Source organism: Anabrus simplex, chromosome 1 (assembly GCF_040414725.1).
Source record: "Anabrus simplex isolate iqAnaSimp1 chromosome 1, ASM4041472v1, whole genome shotgun sequence".
In the NCBI taxonomy this organism is placed as follows: domain Eukaryota; kingdom Metazoa; phylum Arthropoda; class Insecta; order Orthoptera; family Tettigoniidae; genus Anabrus; species Anabrus simplex.
The window spans coordinates 835,109,062-835,131,547 of record NC_090265.1 but is presented as its reverse complement, the minus strand read 5'-3'; the positions used below and the strand labels follow the sequence as shown (position 1 = coordinate 835,131,547).

Sequence of the window (22,486 nt, the reverse complement as noted above, 5' to 3'; positions counted from 1 at the left end):
TGTTTTTTGACAGCCACGTGCTTTTTGACAGACAACAACGCATCGCTAACCTCAGTACTGCCATCTTGACGGGCCTAAACCTCAGTAGTACCAACTTAACCTAACTAGCGTGAGATAAACAAATCCACGTGTTTTTGACAGCCACGTGCTTTTTTGACAGCTGTCATCCGCCATCTTTAATCCAGAGAGCACCGTGCTGCCCTCTTTATCGTAACAGATGTAAATTCGTCACCTGTCATCCGCAGTGCTGCCATCTTAACGGGCCTAAGCCTTAGTGCTACCAACTTAACCTCACTAGCGCGAGATAAACAAATCCACGTGCTTTTCTGACAGCTGTCATCCGCCATCTTCAATCTATAGAGCACCGTGCTACACTCTTCAGCTACTTACCTTTGAAATGTGGTGGCGGATAATTTGAAAAATGCTTTTTAACAGCAGCCATATTTGAGCACCGTGCTGCCCTCTTTAGCTAGATACCTGTGGTGGCAGACAATTCCACGTGACAGCAGCCATCTTTGAGCACAGTGCTGCCCTCTTTGTGGCGGCGGGAAATTCCACGTGCTCTTGTTTGGAAACAAATTCACGTGCTATTTTCTGACAGCTGTCATCCGCCATCTTGCATCACAAACCTCAGTGCTACACTCTTTAGCTAGATACCTTTGAAATGTGGTGCGGCAAATTCTACATGCTCTTGTTTGGAAACAAACCTATGCGCTTTTTTGACAGCTATCATCCACCATCTTTAATCCAGAGAGCACCGTGCTGCCCTCTTTAGCTACTTACCTTTGAAATGTGGCGGCGGCAAATTCTACGTGCTCTTGTTTGGAAACAAACCCATGTGCTTTTCTGTCAGCTGTCATCCACCATCTTTAATCCAGAGAGAACAGTGCTGCACTCTTTAGTTGAAATGTGGTGGCGGCAAATTCCACGTGCTCTTGTTTGGAAACAAACCCATGTGCTTTTCTGACAGCTGTCATCCACCATCTTTAATCCAGAGAGAACAGTGCTGCACTCTTTAGTTGAAATGTGGTGGTGGTAAATTCCACGTGCTCTTGTTTGGAAATAAACCCATGTGCTTTTCTGACAGCTGTCATCCACCATCTTTAATCCAGAGAGAGCAGTGCCGCACTCTTTAGTTGAAATGTGGTGGCGGCAAATTCCACGTGCTCTTGTTTGGAAACAAATTCTACGCGCTCTTCAGCTGTCATCCACCATCTTTAATCAAGAGAGCACCGTGCTGCCCTCTTTGTGGTGGCGGATAATTTGAAAAATTCTTTTCGACAAGCAACCATCTTTAATCCAGAGAGAACAGTGCTGCCCTCTTTAGCTACTTATCTTTGAGGCGGTTAATTTGAAAAATTCTATTTAACAAGCTGCCATATTTAATGAAAAGAGCATCGTGGTGCTATCTTGCGGGTAAATTTTACGTCAGAGCTGTCATCAACCATCTTGCATTGCTAACCTTAGTGCTGCCCTCTTTAGCTACTTACCTTTGAAAAAAAAATCTATTCGACAAGCTGTCACCCGCCATCTTGCATCGCAAACCTCAGTGCTGCACTCTTTAGTTGAAATGTGGTGGCGGATAATTTGAAAAAATCTTTTTGACAAGCACCCATCTTTAATCAACAGAGCACCGTGCTGCCATCTTTAGCTACCGCCATATTACATCGCTTACCTCGCTGCTGCACTCTTTAGTTGAAATGTGGTGGCGGTAAATTCGAACAAGTTTAATCACGCATCGGGAAAGCTAGAGTAAGCACGTGCTGCAGTGATGACGTCATCATGCATGTTTAGACTTGTCCGTTTTCTTAAGAGTAAGTCGGTGAAAAGCAATGCAATAAGTATGCATCATAAAAACAAGAGTTTGCATGTGCTGCAGTGATGACGTTATTATGCATGTTTAAACCCGTTCGTTGACAAAAAGCTTTAGTCTTCGAGAAACAGTGATAGAGAGTGTAGTGCAAACATGACGAAAACATTAATAGTTGATGTGCAAGGCTTTAAAGTAAACGGAAACAAATTTGTGTTTAAAGAGGTGGCTGTGTTAGATTGCAGTGTGTTGTGGGCACCAAAACTTGTTAGTTTAGTATTTAGTCCACCGTTCCCTTACTGTTTGCAAACAGATGAAGATAAAAAGCAGACTCAGTGGATTGAAAACAATTTAGGTTTGAAGTGAGAAGAAAAAGGAATACCTTATCGTTTTCTACCTTTAATGATGAATGCACATTTGTCAAGAGCAGATCTTGTTCTTTTAAAGGGTTGCGAAAAGAAAGAATGGTTGCGTGATTTTCTATCATCATCGTGTGAAGTTTCCAAACAAGAGCACGTGGAATTTCCCGCCACCACAAAGAGGGCAGCACTGTGCTCAAAGATGGCTGCTGTCACGTGGAATTGTCTGCCACCACAGGTATCTAGCTAAAGAGGGCAGCACGGTGCTCAAAGATGGCTGCTGTCAAAAATCATTTTTCAAATTATCCGCCACCACATTTCAAAGGTAAGTAGCTAAAGAGTGTAGCACGGTGCTCTATAGATTGAAGATGGCGGATGACAGCTGTCAGAAAAGCACGTGGATTTGTTTATCTCGCGCTAGTGAGGTTAAGTTGGTAGCACTAAGTTTTAGGTCCGTTAAGATGGCAGCACTGCGGATGACAGGTGACGAATTTACATCTGCTACGATAAAGAGGGCAGCACGGTGCTCTCTGGATTAAAGATGGCGGATGACAGCTGTCAAAAAAGCACGTGGCTGTCAAAAACACGTGGATTTGTTTATCTCACGCTAGTTAGGTTAAGTTGGTACTACTGAGGTTTAGGCCCGTCAAGATGGCAGTACTGAGGTTAGCGATGCGTTGTTGTCTGTCAAAAAGCACGTGGCTGTCAAAAAACACGTGGATTTGTTTACCAATTCAAATCTCGCGCTAGTTAGGTTAAGTTGGTACTACTGAGGTTTAGGCCCGTCAATATGGCAGCAGTGAGGTTAGCGATTCGTTGTTGTCGATGATAGCTGTCAAAAAGCACGTGGCTTTGTTTACAAATTCAAATTTCTCGCGGGTGGTGGAGGAGACCTCTGGGAGGCCTCTGGCTGTGGTGGTGGTGGAGGAGACCTCTGGGAGGCCTCTGGCTGTGGTGGTGGTGGAGGAGGCCTCTGGGAGGCCTCTGGCTGTGGTGGCGGTGGAGGTAGCCTCTGGGAGCCCGCGGTGGCGGTGGCGGCAGAACTGTCCAATTATACTACTATAATGTGTTCGATTCCCACTGTCGGCAGCCCTGAAAGTGGTTTCCGTCGTTCCCCATTTTAACACCAGACAAATGCTGGGGCTGTACATTAAGTCACTTCCTTTTCACTCCTAGCCATTTCCTATCCCATCGTCGCTATAAGATCTATACAGTACGTGTCTGTGCAACGTAAAGCAGATTGCAAAACAACAGGAAAACGATAATCCCCTGGACGTCACCAACATTAGTGGACGGTCGCAAGCTGTCAGCGGCGTAGGTCCGCGACTATATATCCTTGTACTCACAAAATTGTTTTCAATATTGGAAGAAGTTATCTAAAAAAGAGAATAAACCCAACCTTCATAAATACTTATTTTTTCTTTTTACATTTGCTTTACGTTGCATCGACACAGATAGGTCTTATGGCGACAATAGTATAGGAAAGGCCTAGGAGTGGGAAGGAAGCGGCCGTGGCCTTAATTAAGGTGCATCCCCAGCATTTCTCTGGTGTGAAAATGGGAAACCACGGGAAACGATCTTCAGGGCTGCCGATAGTGAGGTTCGAACCCACTATCTTCCAGATGCAAGTTCACAGTTTCGTGCCCCTAACCGTACGGCAACTCGCCCGGTCCTTCATAAATAAATACGATGATATGGAACTGAACTGGAAACTATACTATCTCTGCCGCATATTCTAGATTTTTTCGTAGATTTTTGGCTGCTTCCTTTTATGTAAACAGCGTTCATAAAATTTCTGAGACTTGTAATAAATGTCACGAATGTGTTTATCTTGCTGGTTTATTTAAGAGTGGAAGTCTTGTGTGGTAACAAAGCAATTAAAACTTTGTTTCCTCTTGTATATTTTGCCTTCTAACATTTTATGTAATAATCTCGCTAGCGTTTCTGTTTATTCTGTGCGTAGAAAACAGGTTCTCGCATATACAGACTGCGTGTACTGCCTCTTGAACATGATGTGTACCATATGGTATGAAATTTATATAATTTAAGTCATTGTAACATGTTTTGTAAGGAAAGTTATACCGAGCTCGATAGCTGCAGTCGCTTAAGTGCGGTCAGTATCCAGTATTCGGGAGATAGTAGTTTCGAACCCCACTGTCGGCAGCCCTGAAAATGGTTCTCCGTGGTTTCCCATTTTCACACCAGGCAAATGCTGGGGCTGTACCTTAATTAAGGCCACGGCCGCTTCCTTCCCACTCCTAGCCCTTTTCTGTCCCATCGTCGCCGTAAGACCTATCTGTGTCGGTGCGACGTAAAACCACTAGCAAAAAAAAGTAAAGTTATGACAAGAAATTATAATCTACATGACGTCGCCTATGAAGCAGTATCTCGTGCGTCAAAATGTTATCTCTATCCCCATTGTTATATGAGACAAGTCACACCTCACAGCTACTTGTGGTAATGCAGTCCATCAGTACAATTTTCGTTGTGTTGATTTTCATGTGTAAAGGAAAATGAACTTAACCACACAGTACTGTAGGGAAGTATGTTTAAATGAAGTATTTACGCCCTTCTATAGTATAGGCCTACTGTATATAGGGTTCAGTTTCCTTTATACACAGGCATAACAAAATGAACAGAACGCAAATTTTTCTGATGGACTGGATATCCATACGAGGCTCGGAGCTGTGACAAGTCTTAAGGAAAATAATAGGCAGGAAGAGCATTGTGAGATACGAGATATTGCTTCTTAGGCGTCGGTAATATAAGTGCAGTGAGGGAAACTTCTTATGAATGAAATACATCCAGTTTAACACCTCATACATCCTGAAGCTCACTGATCACCAAGAGCTAACGCAACTAGTGACAGTGACACAATGAAAATAAATAATTACATCAATTTAAAATTATTGTAAAACTCATATAAATGAAAGGAAATACCAAGCATATGGACTTCTTCAGCTGATTCATTTCTGGCAGTCTCCTGCTGTCTATGCTCCTACTGTATTCACTGAGAAATAAATTCCTTATTTACGAAAACGAGATTATTCAGACGTCTTCTGATAGCCACTTCAGTTCTATAAAACACTTTCGTCTGAATGGTGAGATGGCCATTTCACTGTCACCGAAAAAGGAATTATGAACGCTTCCTTCGTAAATTTTTTTGCTAGTTGTTTAACTTCGTACTAACACATCGAAGCTTTCCGGCGAGTAAGAATGGAAAAGGGCTAGGAATGGGAAGGTAGCGGCTGTGTCCTTCATTAATGTAGAGCCTCAGCATTCGCCAGCATTTATCTAAAGGCATGTTTACACGTGGACAGTAATTTAGTGGTAACTACATTTTTAACGTGTGAACTGCGAATTTAGTGATAATTGCTAAGTAAACGATTAAGTTACAATTTAGTCAAGTGGAATAGAATCCCGTCTACTTTTCCTTTCAAGTAGACCTGCCACAAGCCGTGCGCGCACCCTTCGAAGTAGTGGGTGAAACACTGTATGTACTTGCTACTTACGACGTGCGAACAGGCGCAATCTAGTCAAGTTCATAAATTGTGGATGAAGCTACGGAGTTTATCACCTCTGTGAGTTCGTTTTTATTCCGATCATTCGTTCTGATTTCTGAAAGCAAAGGTTATATGGGCAAAAGATAACACTCTAAATTTCATTAGTGAATACGTTCAGTACGAGTGCCTTTGGAATACTAAAATGCACAAGGCATGAAAGTATCTCTCTTTTGCATCAACGATTCAACTTTATGCAGTAATGCATTAAAAACTACTTTTGACATTCGCAAGGTTAACAAATATTCCTGTCGATCTTCCTTGGCTAATTCTTTAAAAAGAATTGTACTTGCTCAGAGTTTACTCCTTATTTCCACACCCATTCTCTTTTTCTCCTAACATTGGTCAGCTAATCCTCAACTTCCTCTGAAATGTCATCTAATACGCAATGAATAACGTCATTAACATATTTTACAGGTTGTTGATGGCCATCCATCTTATCCCTGATCTAATTTACGATGCAAAGAACGGCTGAATCGTCTGACTGAGTGAAAAATTGTCATTTACCATTGTACTAAACGCTGTCTTACGTTTAAAATAACCTGCGTGAGTGAAGAAGTAAGTAACCACTTACTACTCTACTAAACACTGTCTACGTGTAAACCGGCCGTTATGTAAGTAAGTAATACGTATTTATTCGTGTCCAAGTTAGGGCTCAAGACTCTCTCTTACACTTAACCACAACATTTAAAATACATGTATGCTAGTACTAAAAACAAATATGGAGAAAGTAATAATTATAAAATGTACGACATAACAATATAAATGAAGATGATTATACTTATAAAACTAATAGTAATAAAAGAAGGCAATACAGTAAAAACCTATAACTAGCTAATTTTTATGTAAATACTAGCTGATGTACCCGTGCTTCGCTACGGAATTTTACATTGTATACAGAATTGTAGGTTAGGTAGTGTACCCCTTGTGAGCAAGATTGTAGTAAATTGCATAGAAATGCGACGGGGAATTCACAAACTCATTTTCTCATATGAAAACTGGGTTAGGGCATTTTCATTGTAAAGGTAGGCCCGCTTACCTACAATCAGTCACAATCAGGTTGGGGAGTTTTCATTATAATGTCAGACACTTACACTCCACCTGCCTTTTTACATCCTCAGAAAGACTGTCCTAGTGGTTTTCCAACTGAAATGAACATAGATCATTACAATGACGTCAATAGGAACGGCGCGTTTAAAAGCAATGCTTTCATATGAAATAGTCGATCAGATGTAAAACCACACCTTTTCTCACTTTTAAGAACGCTCCCGAACTGACAGTCCAAATTTACAGAGCTGGAATGATCAAGTCGCAGACAACCGTGATCCGTGAACACTCTTCGTCCATTTTCGGCATGGGGGCGGGAGTCGAATAGTGGAGAGTAACAGGGCAAAAACTATATCCTTTTACTCATCTTCCTACGAGTACCCGATGAGTCAGAAAATCTCAGTTCAATACACTGGCGGCGGAAATATCTATCCGACTTGGAGTGAATTGTAGTGCTATAAATTGGAATACACCTACATTGTAATTCTAGACCAGGTCATACTACTACTACTACTACTACTACTACTATTACTACTAATATTACTACTACTACTACTACTACTACTACTACTGCTGCTGCTGCTGCTGATACTAAGTGAGCTCAATGTTACGCGCTTTCAATATTGTAGAACTGCATATTTAGTTTTCTTCCGACTCTGAAATACCACTCTTATCGTAGTCGGTACGGTAAAACTGAATAAAACACAAATGATCGGAAAATGTATTCTCTATAACTTTTGTTATGTAGTAATTTTAGATAGGACCAATAACATAGGTATTGAATAATTAAATTTTATGCGTCTTCCCCTGAACTACAATTTCATCCAGGGTGAATAAAATTGTTTATAGCCTAGAATGTAGTTTCTTATTCCCCGACTCTACAGTATAAACCTATACCGATTTTCATTAAATCCTGTTAACCCATTTTCTCGTGGCTCGGCGTTGATATTGACTTGGCAACAAAAATACAAATTCATGAATATCTGTGTTGTCATAGCCAGTACGATATGTATAAGATATAAATTATCGGAAATTTAATTGTGTATAACTTATGTATTATTTATCGATGTTTAGTCCTCAGCCCTAGGGCTGGTTGGATCCTCAAAAGCTCCGCCACCAGCTGTCATAGATGGCCTAGGCATCACTGAAGAGGCGTACTAGGGAAATGACGAGTGAGGTAGTTTCCCGTTGCTTTCCTCACCGATCCAGAAGTTGCTATTACATATCAGTCTGCGAAGCCCACTGAAATGCACGCACCAACGGACCCTATGAGTAATATTTCCATACCATTCATAGCAGGGACTGGCTGCAGAAGGGAAGGCATTACTAGCATCACTCGTACCTCAGTCACTTTCATTTTGTCAAAGCTAAGGCTAAAGTGGGTCAGATCAATGAAAGTAACAAAATTGCTCTAGCCCATACCAGAAGACATAGTGCACTGCAAAAACTAGGTCCCGCCAGCAAAGGCACTATTTATCGATAGGACCACTAATAATATTTGAGAATTAAATTTTAGGTCTTCCCCTAAACTACCATTTCACTCAGCGTTAATAAAACGATTTATAGCCTAGATTGTAGTAGTTCATACCCCGAATTTACATACCGATTTTCATTAAATTCTTTTCAGCCTTTTTCTCGTGATGCGTGTACAGACAGACAGACAGACAGACAGACAGACAGACATACAGACAGACAGACAGACAGACAGACAGACAGACAGATATTACGGAAAAGTAAAAAATGCATTTCCTTGTTACAGTGGGCATGACCGATACAGAAATACCATTCTTTCCAAATTCTGAGCAATGTACAGACAAAACTCCTTTATATATATATATATATAGATGCATAATGCTTTTACATCGAAAATGAAAAAATGTCCTTTGATGTTAATATATGCGTAAAACTGTTTCTCGTTATTGAAGTACTACCTGGTTAATAGGGAGGAGGTTGGGGAAGTCAGATTACATGGTTGTGTGAAAGTTCACTTGTGTTTTTAATCTTTAAAACAATTTTATTAAACAAGCGTTGTTTGTCTCGGCCTAAGAATATCCCTTCACGGTTGGCAGGTAGCAGGGATGAGTTATAAATACCCATCGGGAGTGAAATATACTATTGGTGGTGCTGATTCCTGTCCCACCTGGAAATAAACCCAAATAACTCTTCCTTCTTCATTTTAAGTACGATTGAAGGAAATATAGCTGACATATCGATGAATGCAAGTATTGGGTGAGAATAGGCTACGTGAACGTAAAACTGAGCAATTCGCAAGGGCGAACGGAGTGACTCATGGAGATCGGGTAGGTAGTTGAAAGGGAGGAGCCTGGAAAATATAAGTGCAAGCAATGTCACGTTCATTTAGGGAATTAAAATAAAATGGCGTATGGCTTTTATTGGCGGGAGTGTCCCAGGACAAGTTCGGCTGGCCAGATGCAGGTCTCTTGATTTGACTCCCGAAGGCAACCTGTGTATCGTGATGAGGATGAAATGATGATCAAGACGACATATATACCCAGCCCCCGTGCCAGCGAAATTAACCACTTAACGTTAAAATTCCAGACCCTGCCGGGAATCGAACCCGGGACCCCTGTGACCAAAGGCCAGCACGCTAACCATTTAGCCGTGGAGCCGGACTTCATTTAGATAGACGGAGGTCATCAAGCTGTGCGTCCGTGAGGGAGAGAAATGTGTTGGTGCAAATTACAGCTTATAGTCAAGTTATATTTTTAACTTTCTGCCTTGCGAGAGATGTAACGACAGTAACGCTCTTTCGTTGTACGAAGAATTAGGTGTTTGGAATTTAAGCCTATATAATTAGCCGATTTAACCGCACTAACTAATTTACAAACACGTTGGTAGCTGCTCGTTAAGTCACAAACTAGAGTTATTAATATGCAAATATAACGTTCCGTTATTACACACCTTGGTATACGCCACAATAATATATCACTTCATTTATTTACTTAATTAAATACAAGCAAATTGCGCTATTTCCTCTACGAATATGCTCATTAGCCATTATTATTATTATTTGTATTTACATCGGTACTTGATATTTAAACAGTCTCATTTTGAATTTATGAACAGTACATAAATGGTGAAATGGCGACTTCTGGTAGGAGGTTAGCTGAAATTGTACTATATTCAAGTTTAATTTTGTGTGTGTATTACTAGCCTGGTGCAGCCCTTGTAAGGCAGACACTCGGACCATGGTGGGCGGCAGCTGCTGTGTATGGAAAAATGCGTGTCAGTGGTAGTGGAGAAAAGTGTTCAGTGTGGAGCGTGAGTTGCAGGGATGTTACGGATAGTACAAATACCCAGTCCCCTGAGCTAACTGAATTAAATTTAAAACATATATCCCGGCCAGGAATCGAACCCGGGGCTCTCTGAACTGAATGTGACTACCCTGACCATCCATCCAAGGAGCAGGACATCCAACAACTGACTGAAAATGATAGAATCGAAATATGCCTTTCCTTGCTAAATCAATCAAAGAATTCGGAAACATTTTGGAAATTGAATCAAAACAATGGTGGAAAGTAAGGCGGAATTCTATTTTGGTTACGAGATACCAAGTGCTTGTCAGACCATATTTCAGTATGTGGCAAGTGATAGCAAAAGAAGACAGTATTGCTTAAATAATTGTGTAAATCTAAAGAAACTTTATTCCAAGCTGCTTTACGTCGCACCGACACAGATAGGTCTTACGGCGACGATGGGACAGGAAAGGGCTAGGAGTGGGAAGGAAGCGGCCGTGGCCTTAATTAAAGTACAGCCCCAGCATTTGCCTGGAGTGAAAATGGGAAACTACAGAAAACCATCTTCAGGGCTGCAGACAGAGGGATTCGAACCCACTATCTCCCGGATGAAAGCTCACAGCTGTGCGCCCCTAACCGCATGGCCAACTCGCTCGGTAATCTAAAGAAAATTGGATACACGGTAAATAATGCAGATATTGAAGTAGATTGTTACTCGTAATCAACGATCTTCATATTGATGATAATAATAACGGCGTGTGGTCTCCAATGAGTTCTGGTGCAGGTCTTTCGAGTTGATGACGTATAGGTGACCTACGTGTCTATGAGGTTTGGGCCCTACTTGAGATCAATTGTAATGCGTAAGACTGCACAAACATCTAGCTGAAAAGCCATCGGAATAACTAATGAATGTTTAAATCCCCGATCCGCCCGGGAATCAAACCCGACATTAATTGGACCAAAGGCCAATATGCTAACCATTTATCCATGGAGACTGACTTTATATATTCTACAGTGAGTGTTGATGGTAGAACGAGTACTCACTTGAATTACAGTAATTTGGCCATAGTATTCATGACTAAAACATTTGCCCCATGTGAATTATTTGCTCATAACGGTAGATATTGTCAAAAAGGATATATTTTGTGTAGTGGCGTTTGAAATGGAATGCGGAATAAGAACAAGCATTCACAAGTCTAAAGAGACATCGATATTTAGGAGATGTAGAAAAATGAAAATATAAATAGGGATTGTAAAATAGAACGTTGTAGACAACTGCAAGTAATTTACGTGTGCATTATTCTAGGATGGTGGTATAATGGGAAAACACAAACAACGAGAAAATGAAATAAACTCTAATTTCAGGGAAATAAAACGAGAAGGAAGTAAATTTAGGACATATACGTGTGAAAGATGTAAACAAATAGGAAAAATCACAACTTCGGAACGCTATTTCCAGGAAATATTAGTGGATACCTGACCGCGCAATAAAAGCACCCGATTGTAGGAAATAAGGACGAACTAAAATGTGGTCTATTCGTTGGAGCTGCAGTAAACTCTACAAACAACCGCATGCTTAATTATACGCAATAAGAGTGTGGGAACTGAAAGAAAAATAGAGCATATTATACCTGAGAATGTATCAACCACATTTCTAGCAACAGAAAGAAATAACTGAGACAATTTAACACGGACCGTGTAATCAAACATTATTTCGTTTGCTCTGCAGTAGTTTGACCACAGAATTGCGGATTGTTCTTGTACAAAATTAAATGCGGTTATTTCTATTGTTTACAAAGGAAACTCACCTGATTCTTGGCAGATTTGTCACCATTCTCAGACTGACAGTCCTAAGGTGAATCTATTAAATTTTAACTCTTATTAATTCAGATCTTCCAGTACCTCATAAACCAACACATCAGATGTGAAAATCATAAGTGGGGTACGCCAAGGTTGTATACTCTCGCGGCTCCTTTTTAATATCTATTCTGACATCATTTTTAAAGAAGCTTTGCAAGATATTGAACTGGGTGTGAAAGTAAATGGTGTTTTGATCAATAATATTATATATGCAGATGACACTCTGATTCTGTGCAAACACTATAGAAGGCCTTCAAGAACTCCTGAACAGAATCCATGTCAAAGGTTTACAGTATGGTCTCAATATAAATGTAGAAAAAGTAAGTTAATGGTATTTAGCAGAAATAGTAATGCAAATGTCACCTTGTCATTAAACAACCGTAAAATAGAACAAGTCCACCAGTTCAAGTACCTCGGCAGCATAATAACAGGCAGTATGGATCCAGATAAGGAAATCAGATGCAGAATTGAGAACGCTAGAGCTGCATTTCGCAGGATGAGCCCTTTGTTCTGTAATAATCACCTAAATCTGAAGCTCAGACAGAGATTAATGAAGTGCTACATCTGGTCAGTACTGTTATATGGAGCAGAAACATGGACCTTAAAAGCCACAAGTATCAAACGACTTACCGCCTTTGAACTGTGGTTGCATAGAAGAATGCTTAGAATACCATTGACAGACATGATAACAAACGATGAAGTCCTAAGGAGAGCTAGGACGAAGCAAGAACTAATAACAACTATGAAAGTTCGCAAAACAGCTTATCTAGGCCACATATTAAGATAAAACAAATATGGCCTAATAAAATTCATTCTCCAAGGTAAAATAGAGGGCAAACGGCGAGTTGGCAGATCAGAGATAACATGTTTACACAACATCAAGCAGTGGACCGGTATTGAGACAAGTGAGAGACTCTTCCGACTAACAGAAGACAGAAAAACTTTCTCCAGAGTAATCCCCGACGTCTGGGCAACCGGATATGGCACTTGAAGAAGAAGAAGAAGAAGAAGAAGAAGTACCTCAGGATATCCGAGAGTCTGTTAGTGGTGGTGGTCGTGGTGGTGGTGGTGGTTGTCACCTTTGCCAGGAGAAAGTAAATCTGGGCAACATGAACTCCCAGTAAAAACACTCCAGTGTAGGTATCAAGGACTAACTGAAGTATGGCTTATTCATTGAAACTCCAAAAAAGCTAATGAGATCAGAATAAGGAAGAGAGCCAATCCTTCGATAAACTTAAGAATAGCAGGGGATACGACGAAAGGGCCAGACGTCACAGTGTAATTATGTTCATTTGATTAGTATGTCTAATTTATGCCCTTGCTGGCGAGATGTAGTGTTTACAGTGCACTATGTCTTCTGGTATGGGCTATATCAAATTTGTTACTTTCACTGACCTGTCTCAGTCTCATCCTTGGCTTTGACAATATGAAAGTGACTGAGGTATGAGTGATGCTAGCAATACTATTGCTTATGCAGACAGTCCCTGTTATGAATGGTGTGAAGATATCGCTCATAGGGTCAGTTGGTGCCTGCATTTCAGTGGGCTTGGCAGACTGATATGTAATAGGAGGGGATGGCTCGGTGAGGAAAGCAACGGGAAACTACCTCACTCCCCATTTCCCTAGTACGCCTCTTCAGTGACGCCTAGGCTATTTATGACAGCTGTTGGCGGAGCTGCAGAGGATCAAACCAGCCTTCGGGCTGAATACCCAACAACAATATGTCTAATTTATTCAGGAAAGGTATATTTTATATCATGATATTTATCTTCGTATTTAATCTTATTATAATTCATGTTTCGTCGTATGCTCACTCTCATTCCATTACTTTGTAACTACGACTTTTAAACGAGGGCTGAATGTCCTTATATTAACTTAGATTCTTACGATATTCGAAAAAACATTTCCTATATCTTGCCACATCATCGAGGAAGAAGAAGCTACCAATTTAGACCTCAATTCCTGGAAAAAGCCGGCCTTTCTCCAACCGTTCTAACCGCAGCTACTGTGTTCCGAGCTGGGTAATTCAATCTGGTCACCGCCTAAGATTTTCAAAGGAGCGCCCCGTTGCCATGGGTACTTAGTGAGAAGGCTAATGGGAGAACAGCTGATATCATAGTTTGGACCCATCATCTTCGACATCAGGGTTAGGGAGAGACGTTTCATCTGATTGGACCACGTGTTTCGACGTGTAATTAGAGCCAGTAAAGTTTATTTAAGGGCGTGTTGAAGCTCCTGGCGGTGTTATCTCGTATTTCGCCTTAGTTCTTATGACTTGTCTTATGGTTGTTGTCCCATAGTGGACTAGTCTGATAGTTTATCACTTCTTCACTTCGTTACTACGACGTAGTACTTAGGAACTGAATGATGGGTGTGCAGCCACTCTCACCAGGAAGTACGAACAGCTCTACTACTAGACCGGTTTGTACCAGTCTAAAACAACAGGTAGCATTAAACTAGCTAGAAATGAAACTACGGTACGCACTTTCAGTAAAGTTGGAATTATTATTAATTCTGTATCCTCACCGCATAACCCAAGGGTTTTTTCTAACACTGATTCAGAGCTGAGCTGAGCTAGAGCGTAGCAGGGAGTGGTAGTTTTGAGGCCGTCATATAATTAGTGGTTGGTGCATTTGGAAAAGCAGGATTTGTACTTGGCGGCAGATGGAGGTATCCCAAAGACGACCGGTAATGTTCCAGCTACAAGGACGAAGGCGTTCCAAGGACCAGCAGAACAAGGCTACATGGTGAGCAAGCGGGTTAATGATACTGCAAGTTTCCGCGAGGTAGAGTCATTAGATTTTTTGTTAAATTCATGTCTAACTTTAAATTCAGTTCTCGTAAATCCGTCGTCATTTTTGGTCAGTATAATAAATATTATTTTCTTGGTTCACTTTAATCAGTCTGCATTATTTAGCCTGTTCATTTCTAATTCTCCTACTTAATGATTAGTGCGCTGTCACCTCATCCTTGGGATGAGAGTCCGTGCAAGCTTTCTTATAAATTATTTGTTTTTAGGTCATAAACTTAAAGACTGGCGCCCAATTTTAGCTTGGATATTGCATTTTTGGCTCAACTCTTCGGCAGGTTGAGGGAACAAATTAAGTAACAGCCCTCCATCGAGGGTCGAGTCACAACCCGAGTCCACGCAAATCTAACGCCATTGTAGTCGAAGAAGAACAGGACTTGCCGAGCGAGTTGGCCGTGCGCTTAGGGGCGCACAGCTCTGAGCATGCATTCGGGAGATAGTGGGTTCGCACCCTACTGTCGGCAGCCCTGAAGATGGTTTTCCGTGGTTTCCTATTTCCACACCAGTTAAATGCTGCGGCTGTACCTTAATTAAGGACACGGCCGCTTCCTTTCGACTCCTAGCCTTTTTATCTCCCATCGTCGCCATAAGACCTAGTTGTGCCGGTGCAACGTAAAGCCAATTGAAACAAAAAGAACAGGACTTCGACAAGGAAGCGGAAGGAATGCCAGACTCATCCACGGCCCCTTGGTCACCAACCCATTCTCCCCAACTCAAGCTCTCTTATAGTAGTCTCTTACGAAAGGAAATGTTTACCGTGCTTGTATTCTATTGCTTTCTCTCACAACCTCCACGTATGTCTATTCCATGATAGAGGAAGAGTACAGTACATTCTTATTCAGCTTCAATTCTCTGGTGGACTACGAATTTGAAACTGGCGTTATTCTCTAGAATGGAGTGCGCTAATTTTCGGAAGTCAGCTGGGGAGAGAAATTGGGTAAAATCGTACAATATTTCATCCCTAATTCAAGTTCACGTCAATGTCCGGATCGTGCCTATCATATAGACTACAGTGTTGGCTACTTCCTCCCAAATATTGTACCTGTTAATTATTTGTGAAGCGAATGTTTGTAGATTTCGTTATATTGACGTTGACTGATTAAGAAGAATTGTGTAGTTTAAGAGTTGTTGTTATGTGTTTAACTTAAAGTCTTATAGAATATTTTGTTTCTTGTATTTTAAACTAATCTCCGTAAGTTTAAACATTATTTTCATCACCACTTTTCGCCATGCCTACACAGCTGAGCTGGTAATTACACGACATCCACAGTACCACAATACTACTCGCCGACCGTGGAAACTATGGATTCGACGCTAATATTGGGAGTTTTCTATGATGATGATGATGATGATGATGATGATGATGATGATGATGATGATGATGATGATGATGATTATTATTATTATTATTATTATTATTATTATTATTATTATACGTCATTCCCTCCCCTAGGTTTGTTGTACGGTGTCTTTCTCCTACAGTATCTTTTCGAGATAGTAATTCGTATTTATACGTTGTTTGGATATATCTATTATGTATATTTCGTGATAGTAATTCAAACCCATACCGAGTTTGCATGAGACCTGTTCTGGAACATACATACATACGGGCCACCTGGTGGCGAATGAACGTACCATTTTCCACTTCTATTATAACGTTCCAAATTTAGTCATTGTTTATGAAGCCTTTCTCGTGGCCAGTCGAGATTTCTTCTGAGGACGCAGGGCACAGTTCCCGGCGAAACGTTAAGCATTTCACCTTATTTTCTTGACACGGCATAAGGCCAATAGCCTATACAGTATCATGTCAAGTACGGGCCGTGAAAGCATTAATGACGACATCTGGAGTGTCACTATTCATCTCAGCGAGCACGAAAACTACGGATTCTACTGTAATATTGGTCGTTTTCTACTACATTTATTCTTCATCCCATTTCCACTCCCGATGAGAGGGGTGCACACAGATAATTCGATAAACTGGGCCATTTGGGACTTTTTTTTAGCCCTTCTCACCCCCACGCCGATGGGGGGTTTAACTTGGACTTAAACGACATGGGGAGTGTCTGTATTCATCTCAGCGGCCCAGAAACCTATGGATTCCCCATTATTTTCGATTATATTTATAGGCCACACCCTCCCGACAACAATCGTTTAGGGTGGCTTACTCCCAAAGTGATATTTTCGAGATAGTCATATGTGTAAGCAGAATCTCTCCTTGGCCCAGCCTACATTTACGCACGTGCCTACTTCGAACACCAGCCTTGTATTCTACTGCAGAACACTTGAGATAACGTTGGCATGGTTACGGCTGGTAGTTTCTTCTTCCGTTTCCTTGAGCGGGGTATGGGGTGGCAATATCTCCTACACGGTTGGTTTTAGGCCCTTAAAGCGGGGCCCAGTAGGGCATTACCGTTTTTTTGTCTTCGCGTCGTGAGGCTTAAAGTGAGCTTTGTCTCGTCCTTGTACGACAAATCGGATATTTCACCTATATTAGCCTATGTTAATGTACCAATGCGCATAAATCTAGGACATGGAGTGGGATGTTAAATTTTTTTATGGGTCGGGTTACCCGTAGTGTCCTGAAAGGTAAGTATACAAAATTTGGTTCAGATTGGTGGAACGGTACTGATTTGTATAAGGAACAGACACACAGAGATACAGCCTTATTTTTGCTAGTGACTTTACGTCGTACCGACAGAGGTAGGTCTTATGGCGACGACGGGATAGGAAAGGCCTAGCAGTTGGAAGGAAGCGGTCGTGGTGTGAAAATGGGAAACCACGGAAAAATATCTTCAGGGCTGCCGACAGCAGGATTCGAACCCACTATCTCCCGGATGTAAGCTCACAGCCGCACGCCTCTATCCGTACGGCCAACTCGCCCGGTTGACAGACAGGCATTGTGCGTTATATAGAGAGAAAATCCTGCGCCACATAAAATAAGTAAATAAAACATAATAATATATTTTTTTTTATTTATATCCTCTTTTATTAGAATTTGCTTTACGTCGTACTGATACAGAGAGGTCTTATGGTGGCGATGGGAGAGGAGTGGACCATGAGTTGGAAAGAAGCGGCCGTGGCCTTAATTAAGGTACAGCCCCAGAATTTGCCTGGTATGAAAATGAGGAACCACTGAAAACCATCTTCAGGGCTGCCTACAGTGGGGTTCGAACCCACTATCTCCCGGATGCAATCTCAGAGCTGCGCGCTCCTAACGGCCAACTCGTCCGGTTTATTTGTATCCAGTGAGTTGGTCGTGTGGTTAAGATCGCGTAGCTGTTAGGTTGCATTAATAATAATAATAATAATAATAATAATAATAATAATAATAATAGTAATAGAACCAATGTGTTGATTTCAAATTAATGATTTTATGCTACTAAGGTTCTATTCGTGGATTAATGGGTTCAAAACCTCCATTCGGCAGTCTTGGTAATGGCCTACCAGCTATTTCCCATTCTCATAATTGGAATTAATATGACTGTTTACTTCCCGTTTCTAGTCCTTCGTTATTCCATCCTTTGGAGTCCTTTCCCCTTTGTAACGGAGTGTTGCTGCCACTCGTGCTGTACTACAATCACGTCGCGACAGGCTGCTGCTCACTATTTATGTGAGCGTGAAAGCAAAGCGTGTGTGTGAGTAAATACTGCGCTGGATGTAGAACTCAAATTGAACTTGTGATTAACATTAAACAGCAGTTCAATAAATTTTGAACAGTAAATCACGCTACAACTTTGTTTAGTAATTTTAGTTTTAAGGGCCCCGATATTCTGCTATAATATGATGTGATAGATGCCCAAGTGTAGAGATTTTATCTTCCGCAATGCTTGTTAAGCACTCCACTAATTAATTAGGCTTTTCTCCTCATCTTGGCATACGAAGTTTACCGTAAAAATCCTCTAATTCTTGTTATTACTAGCATAAAACCCGTTAAAATTCAACGGCCATTTTTAGGGATTTTTAATGTCATAAAGGGCATATTTAGAATAGAGCACAGGATATCACTTCACTGGCTCTTAGTACTAAAATTCAGTTTTGACATAAGTATGTCTCGTGACAGGTTGTGATGTGAAGTATTGATGTATACTGCAGGTATACTTATTAATTCACTTGCCGTAGTTTCATAGGCCATGAGTCAGTTTCCCCCCTTTCGAAGCACTCAAACCTACACCTGTCAACTCAAAAATTCCATACAGATACCTTTCGAAAACGATTCGTTAGGTGCAAATAAATTAATCGTTTTCATTTAGTGAAATACATATTTATGATAATTCGATTTCTTCGTAGGAGAATTTGTCACCAGTTTTCATTTAAAGGAATTATGAACTCGACTGCAAGAAGGAAACCTGAATAACCGAGCTCGACAGCTGCAGTCGCTTATGTGCGGCCAGTATCCAGTAATCGGGAGATAGTGGGTTCGAACCCCACTGTCGGCTGCCCTGAAGATGGTTTTCCGTGGTTTCCCATTTTCACACCAGGCAAATGCTGGGGCTGTACCTTAATTAAGGCCACGGCCGCTTCCTTCCCATTCCTAGGCCCTTCCTATCCCATCGTCGCCATAAGACATTCGTGTCGGTGCGACGTAAAGCAAATAGCAAAAAAACAAAAAAAAACAAAAAAAGAAAAGAAACCTGAATATTGATAAATACATTGAACCCTTCAGTCCATATTGAGGGATACCTACCTTTCTTACCTATCAGCAAAGTTCATGAGATCTGTCTCTTGGGTCGTATCGGGTTCTTCGTCACTTGCTGAGGTAAAGGTAGGGTTCAGTAATTCTAATCTATCTACTGGAATGAAAGGTCTGTTTAAAAGATTCCTATTTATTCAGGAAAATTCTGAAGCCATCTTTTATGTCAGTGGTATCATAGAAGTCAATTATGTCCACTGGACACCACAATCATTTTTACATAAACGTCAGAACACTGGTGTGAGACTTTAACGTAACTGCCTGACGGGCATTCTTACTAGAAACCATTGTCTCAATTATTAATCATTTAGGAAAGGAAAGTCTGGAAATCCTTAAATTCGGCTTCTACGTGAGACCACATGTACCATCATAGTGATTCGTTATGGTCCAGCCCTCGTAACACGAACTCTGGACTCTGGGTATAATTAAGGCCGTCCAATCGGTGTGTGCCACACAGTGGTTCTACGGTATGGACCCTTAATTGAATCGATGTGACCTGCGTCTATGTCATGGACCGACATCTAATCTTCTAAGTTACTTTAAAGTCATTGTGGATGATGACCGCAAGGAAATGCTGCTACGATGGCATATAGCCCTAATCTAAGTCACTGAGGTTGATGACCCCTGACCATCCAAGTTTCTAGGCTGAAGGCTAAACACAATTAAGTTACATCGGTTGATGACCAAAGTTCCACTTTACTATCCCCAGCACATTCACTGCTCAATCAATCAAAGTTCAATAATTACAACAATAGCAATGCTCACAAACTTTGTGGCAGTAAAATCCATTTCCTTCGGATAGGTCCCTTTAATCGTTACTTTATATTTAAATATTCCCCCAGAAAAACAATCTAAAATTTCCAGAATGCATCTCCAAGTTATTCGCTTGATTAAAGTTATTTCAAAATGCGGTTTCACTGAATTTAATAATTAAATAAATTTAAATGATTTTAACGAAATGTTAAAGATCGGTAAATTTTATCTCGCGGACTCTGGTTTCTTCACAAATTCCTACGCAGCTGTGATGTAAATTCAATTTTGCGATGTTTATCTGGCTGGAAAAGAATTGTTACATAATTCATGTCCAGTTATATATCTTGTCTCGTGATTTCACACTTTAAAATCTAATCTAGTCTTAACCATTATTAAAACTTGGATATCCTATGAATCTACGTACAAACCAAACAACTCGCCATATAATTACGATGTCATATCTCGTCATTACCATTTATGAATTTTGCACACCCCTCACAGACAAACCGATCATCACGACCATCGCTCTATATTTTGGACAACCCTGAATTTGGTTACTCTGTTCCTTATACTCAAAGTTCGTGATTTCAAATGTTCATTACGTCCCCAATTACAGTATTTCACAATACTTAGATCATTACCGGCTATGAATTTCAACTAAATCCAGCATTTTAACGTTTTCCCTGGCCGAGAATTACAATCTCAATACCAAGCCTGTCCCGTTATCGCAACTGAGGCCTCTCGACCCCCAAGCTCGCTTGGCATTTACATGAAACATCCGGTTCGTTCTACCTGACTGACTTCTCAAAATGCTCCCTTTAAACTCTGCCGACATAATTAAACAAATACGATATTCTAACCAACAAAACGCACAGATTATGCTTCAAGATGCCCACACTAATTATACGCGTCGCCTATTAATACCGCTATGGATTTCTATGAATTTCTTTCCATTCCCAACATTATAATGACAGGACTCTAACCTGATTCGCACATCTCATCTCAACTCATATAAAACATTCCTCGGGCTTCCGTGTCCCGGCTTCAATGACAGGTCCAACCTGATTCACAAATCTCATATCAACAAACTAACCTCTGTTTCCCAGCTCCACAATTATCATCGACAAAGAACTGGAATAAAATCCTTACTAGAAATCTCGACGTCTAATATCGCACAATGCATTAATCATGAATAACTTCGCATAAATGATATCGTATTTAATAACTTGATTTTTACGAACAAAATGACTGAAACATTCTACTAGATCTTTTTTATTGTCAGTCAGACAAGTTTAAAATGGGCATAGAAAAACGTTTCTCTCCGTGACCAAATTCATCACCCTAGGTTCTCACCCGACAGCGCGCTTCCACTCGATTGAAAATGAGTAACCATGGATTATTATTATTAACGTCAAATTGCAGACAAATTTTTTTTTACGTCGAATGAACATCATTATTTGGCATCACAAAATATAGGCAGTACACTTCACACGGATGACGATCTACATTGGACGTGATATCAATTCGGAACCCTATTCAATAACCTTTACAACATTATACGGCACTCGCAAGACTTCAAAAATTTATCCAAGTGGAAAATTAAACAAATGACTCTTTCAGTCGTATTCTCACATTTACAAAACTTAGTAGGGATGACCACTGCGTCGTATATCCCCATTCAAATACACTTTTAGAGATCACGAAACAAGATATAAGAGATAGTAAGATGGAGAGTCACCTACCTCATGTCGTCACGCCAGTGTTCGTCATAGGGCTCACCTGCGACCCTGGCATTTTATTTAGCCATTTTTACATTCATGGCTTTACAAACCATTTTTAATATCTTAAGGTTTCCTTGAATAAAGCATATAAAAAAATACCCTTCACTTGTTTGCTGAGTGCACACGATGGACTATAATTATTTCCGCACACGAATTCTTAATCACATTAGAATTTATTCAGTACTTTGACCGTCCTATCTGGTACAATTATTTCACTCAAGAAAACTATCTCCTCATGGAGACAAGACCTAGCCGCAATGGCTAAAATCTGCAGTTGAACTCAGTCTACTTTCGTTGGTTTGATTTCGCAGAGCAGCTCAACATTTTTTCGTCCGCTTTGTATCACAAATGCCGGAGAAGGCGACTTCGTCATGGCGTCCCTTCATATTTATAGCAGTTACCCCCTCTCTTCGGATATCTCCCTTTGCCGCCAAGAAAATTTCTATAAATTTTCTGACTTTCCTAAACTGTAATTTCGAGAGTTTTGAAAGTGACTATATGCTTGCTACATTTCTGGCGGTAGTGTTCATGGACATTTAAAATTTTTACGGTTCGATTTG

The 22,486-nt window shown here is 40.7% G+C and overlaps 1 pseudogene; it reads left to right on the top strand.

Moving 5' to 3' along the window:
• The first annotated feature begins 12,873 nt into the window (after positions 1-12,873).
• The window catches only part of LOC136873954 (craniofacial development protein 2-like), a 29,751-nt pseudogene continuing 20,138 nt past the window's right edge, over positions 12,874-22,486 (top strand).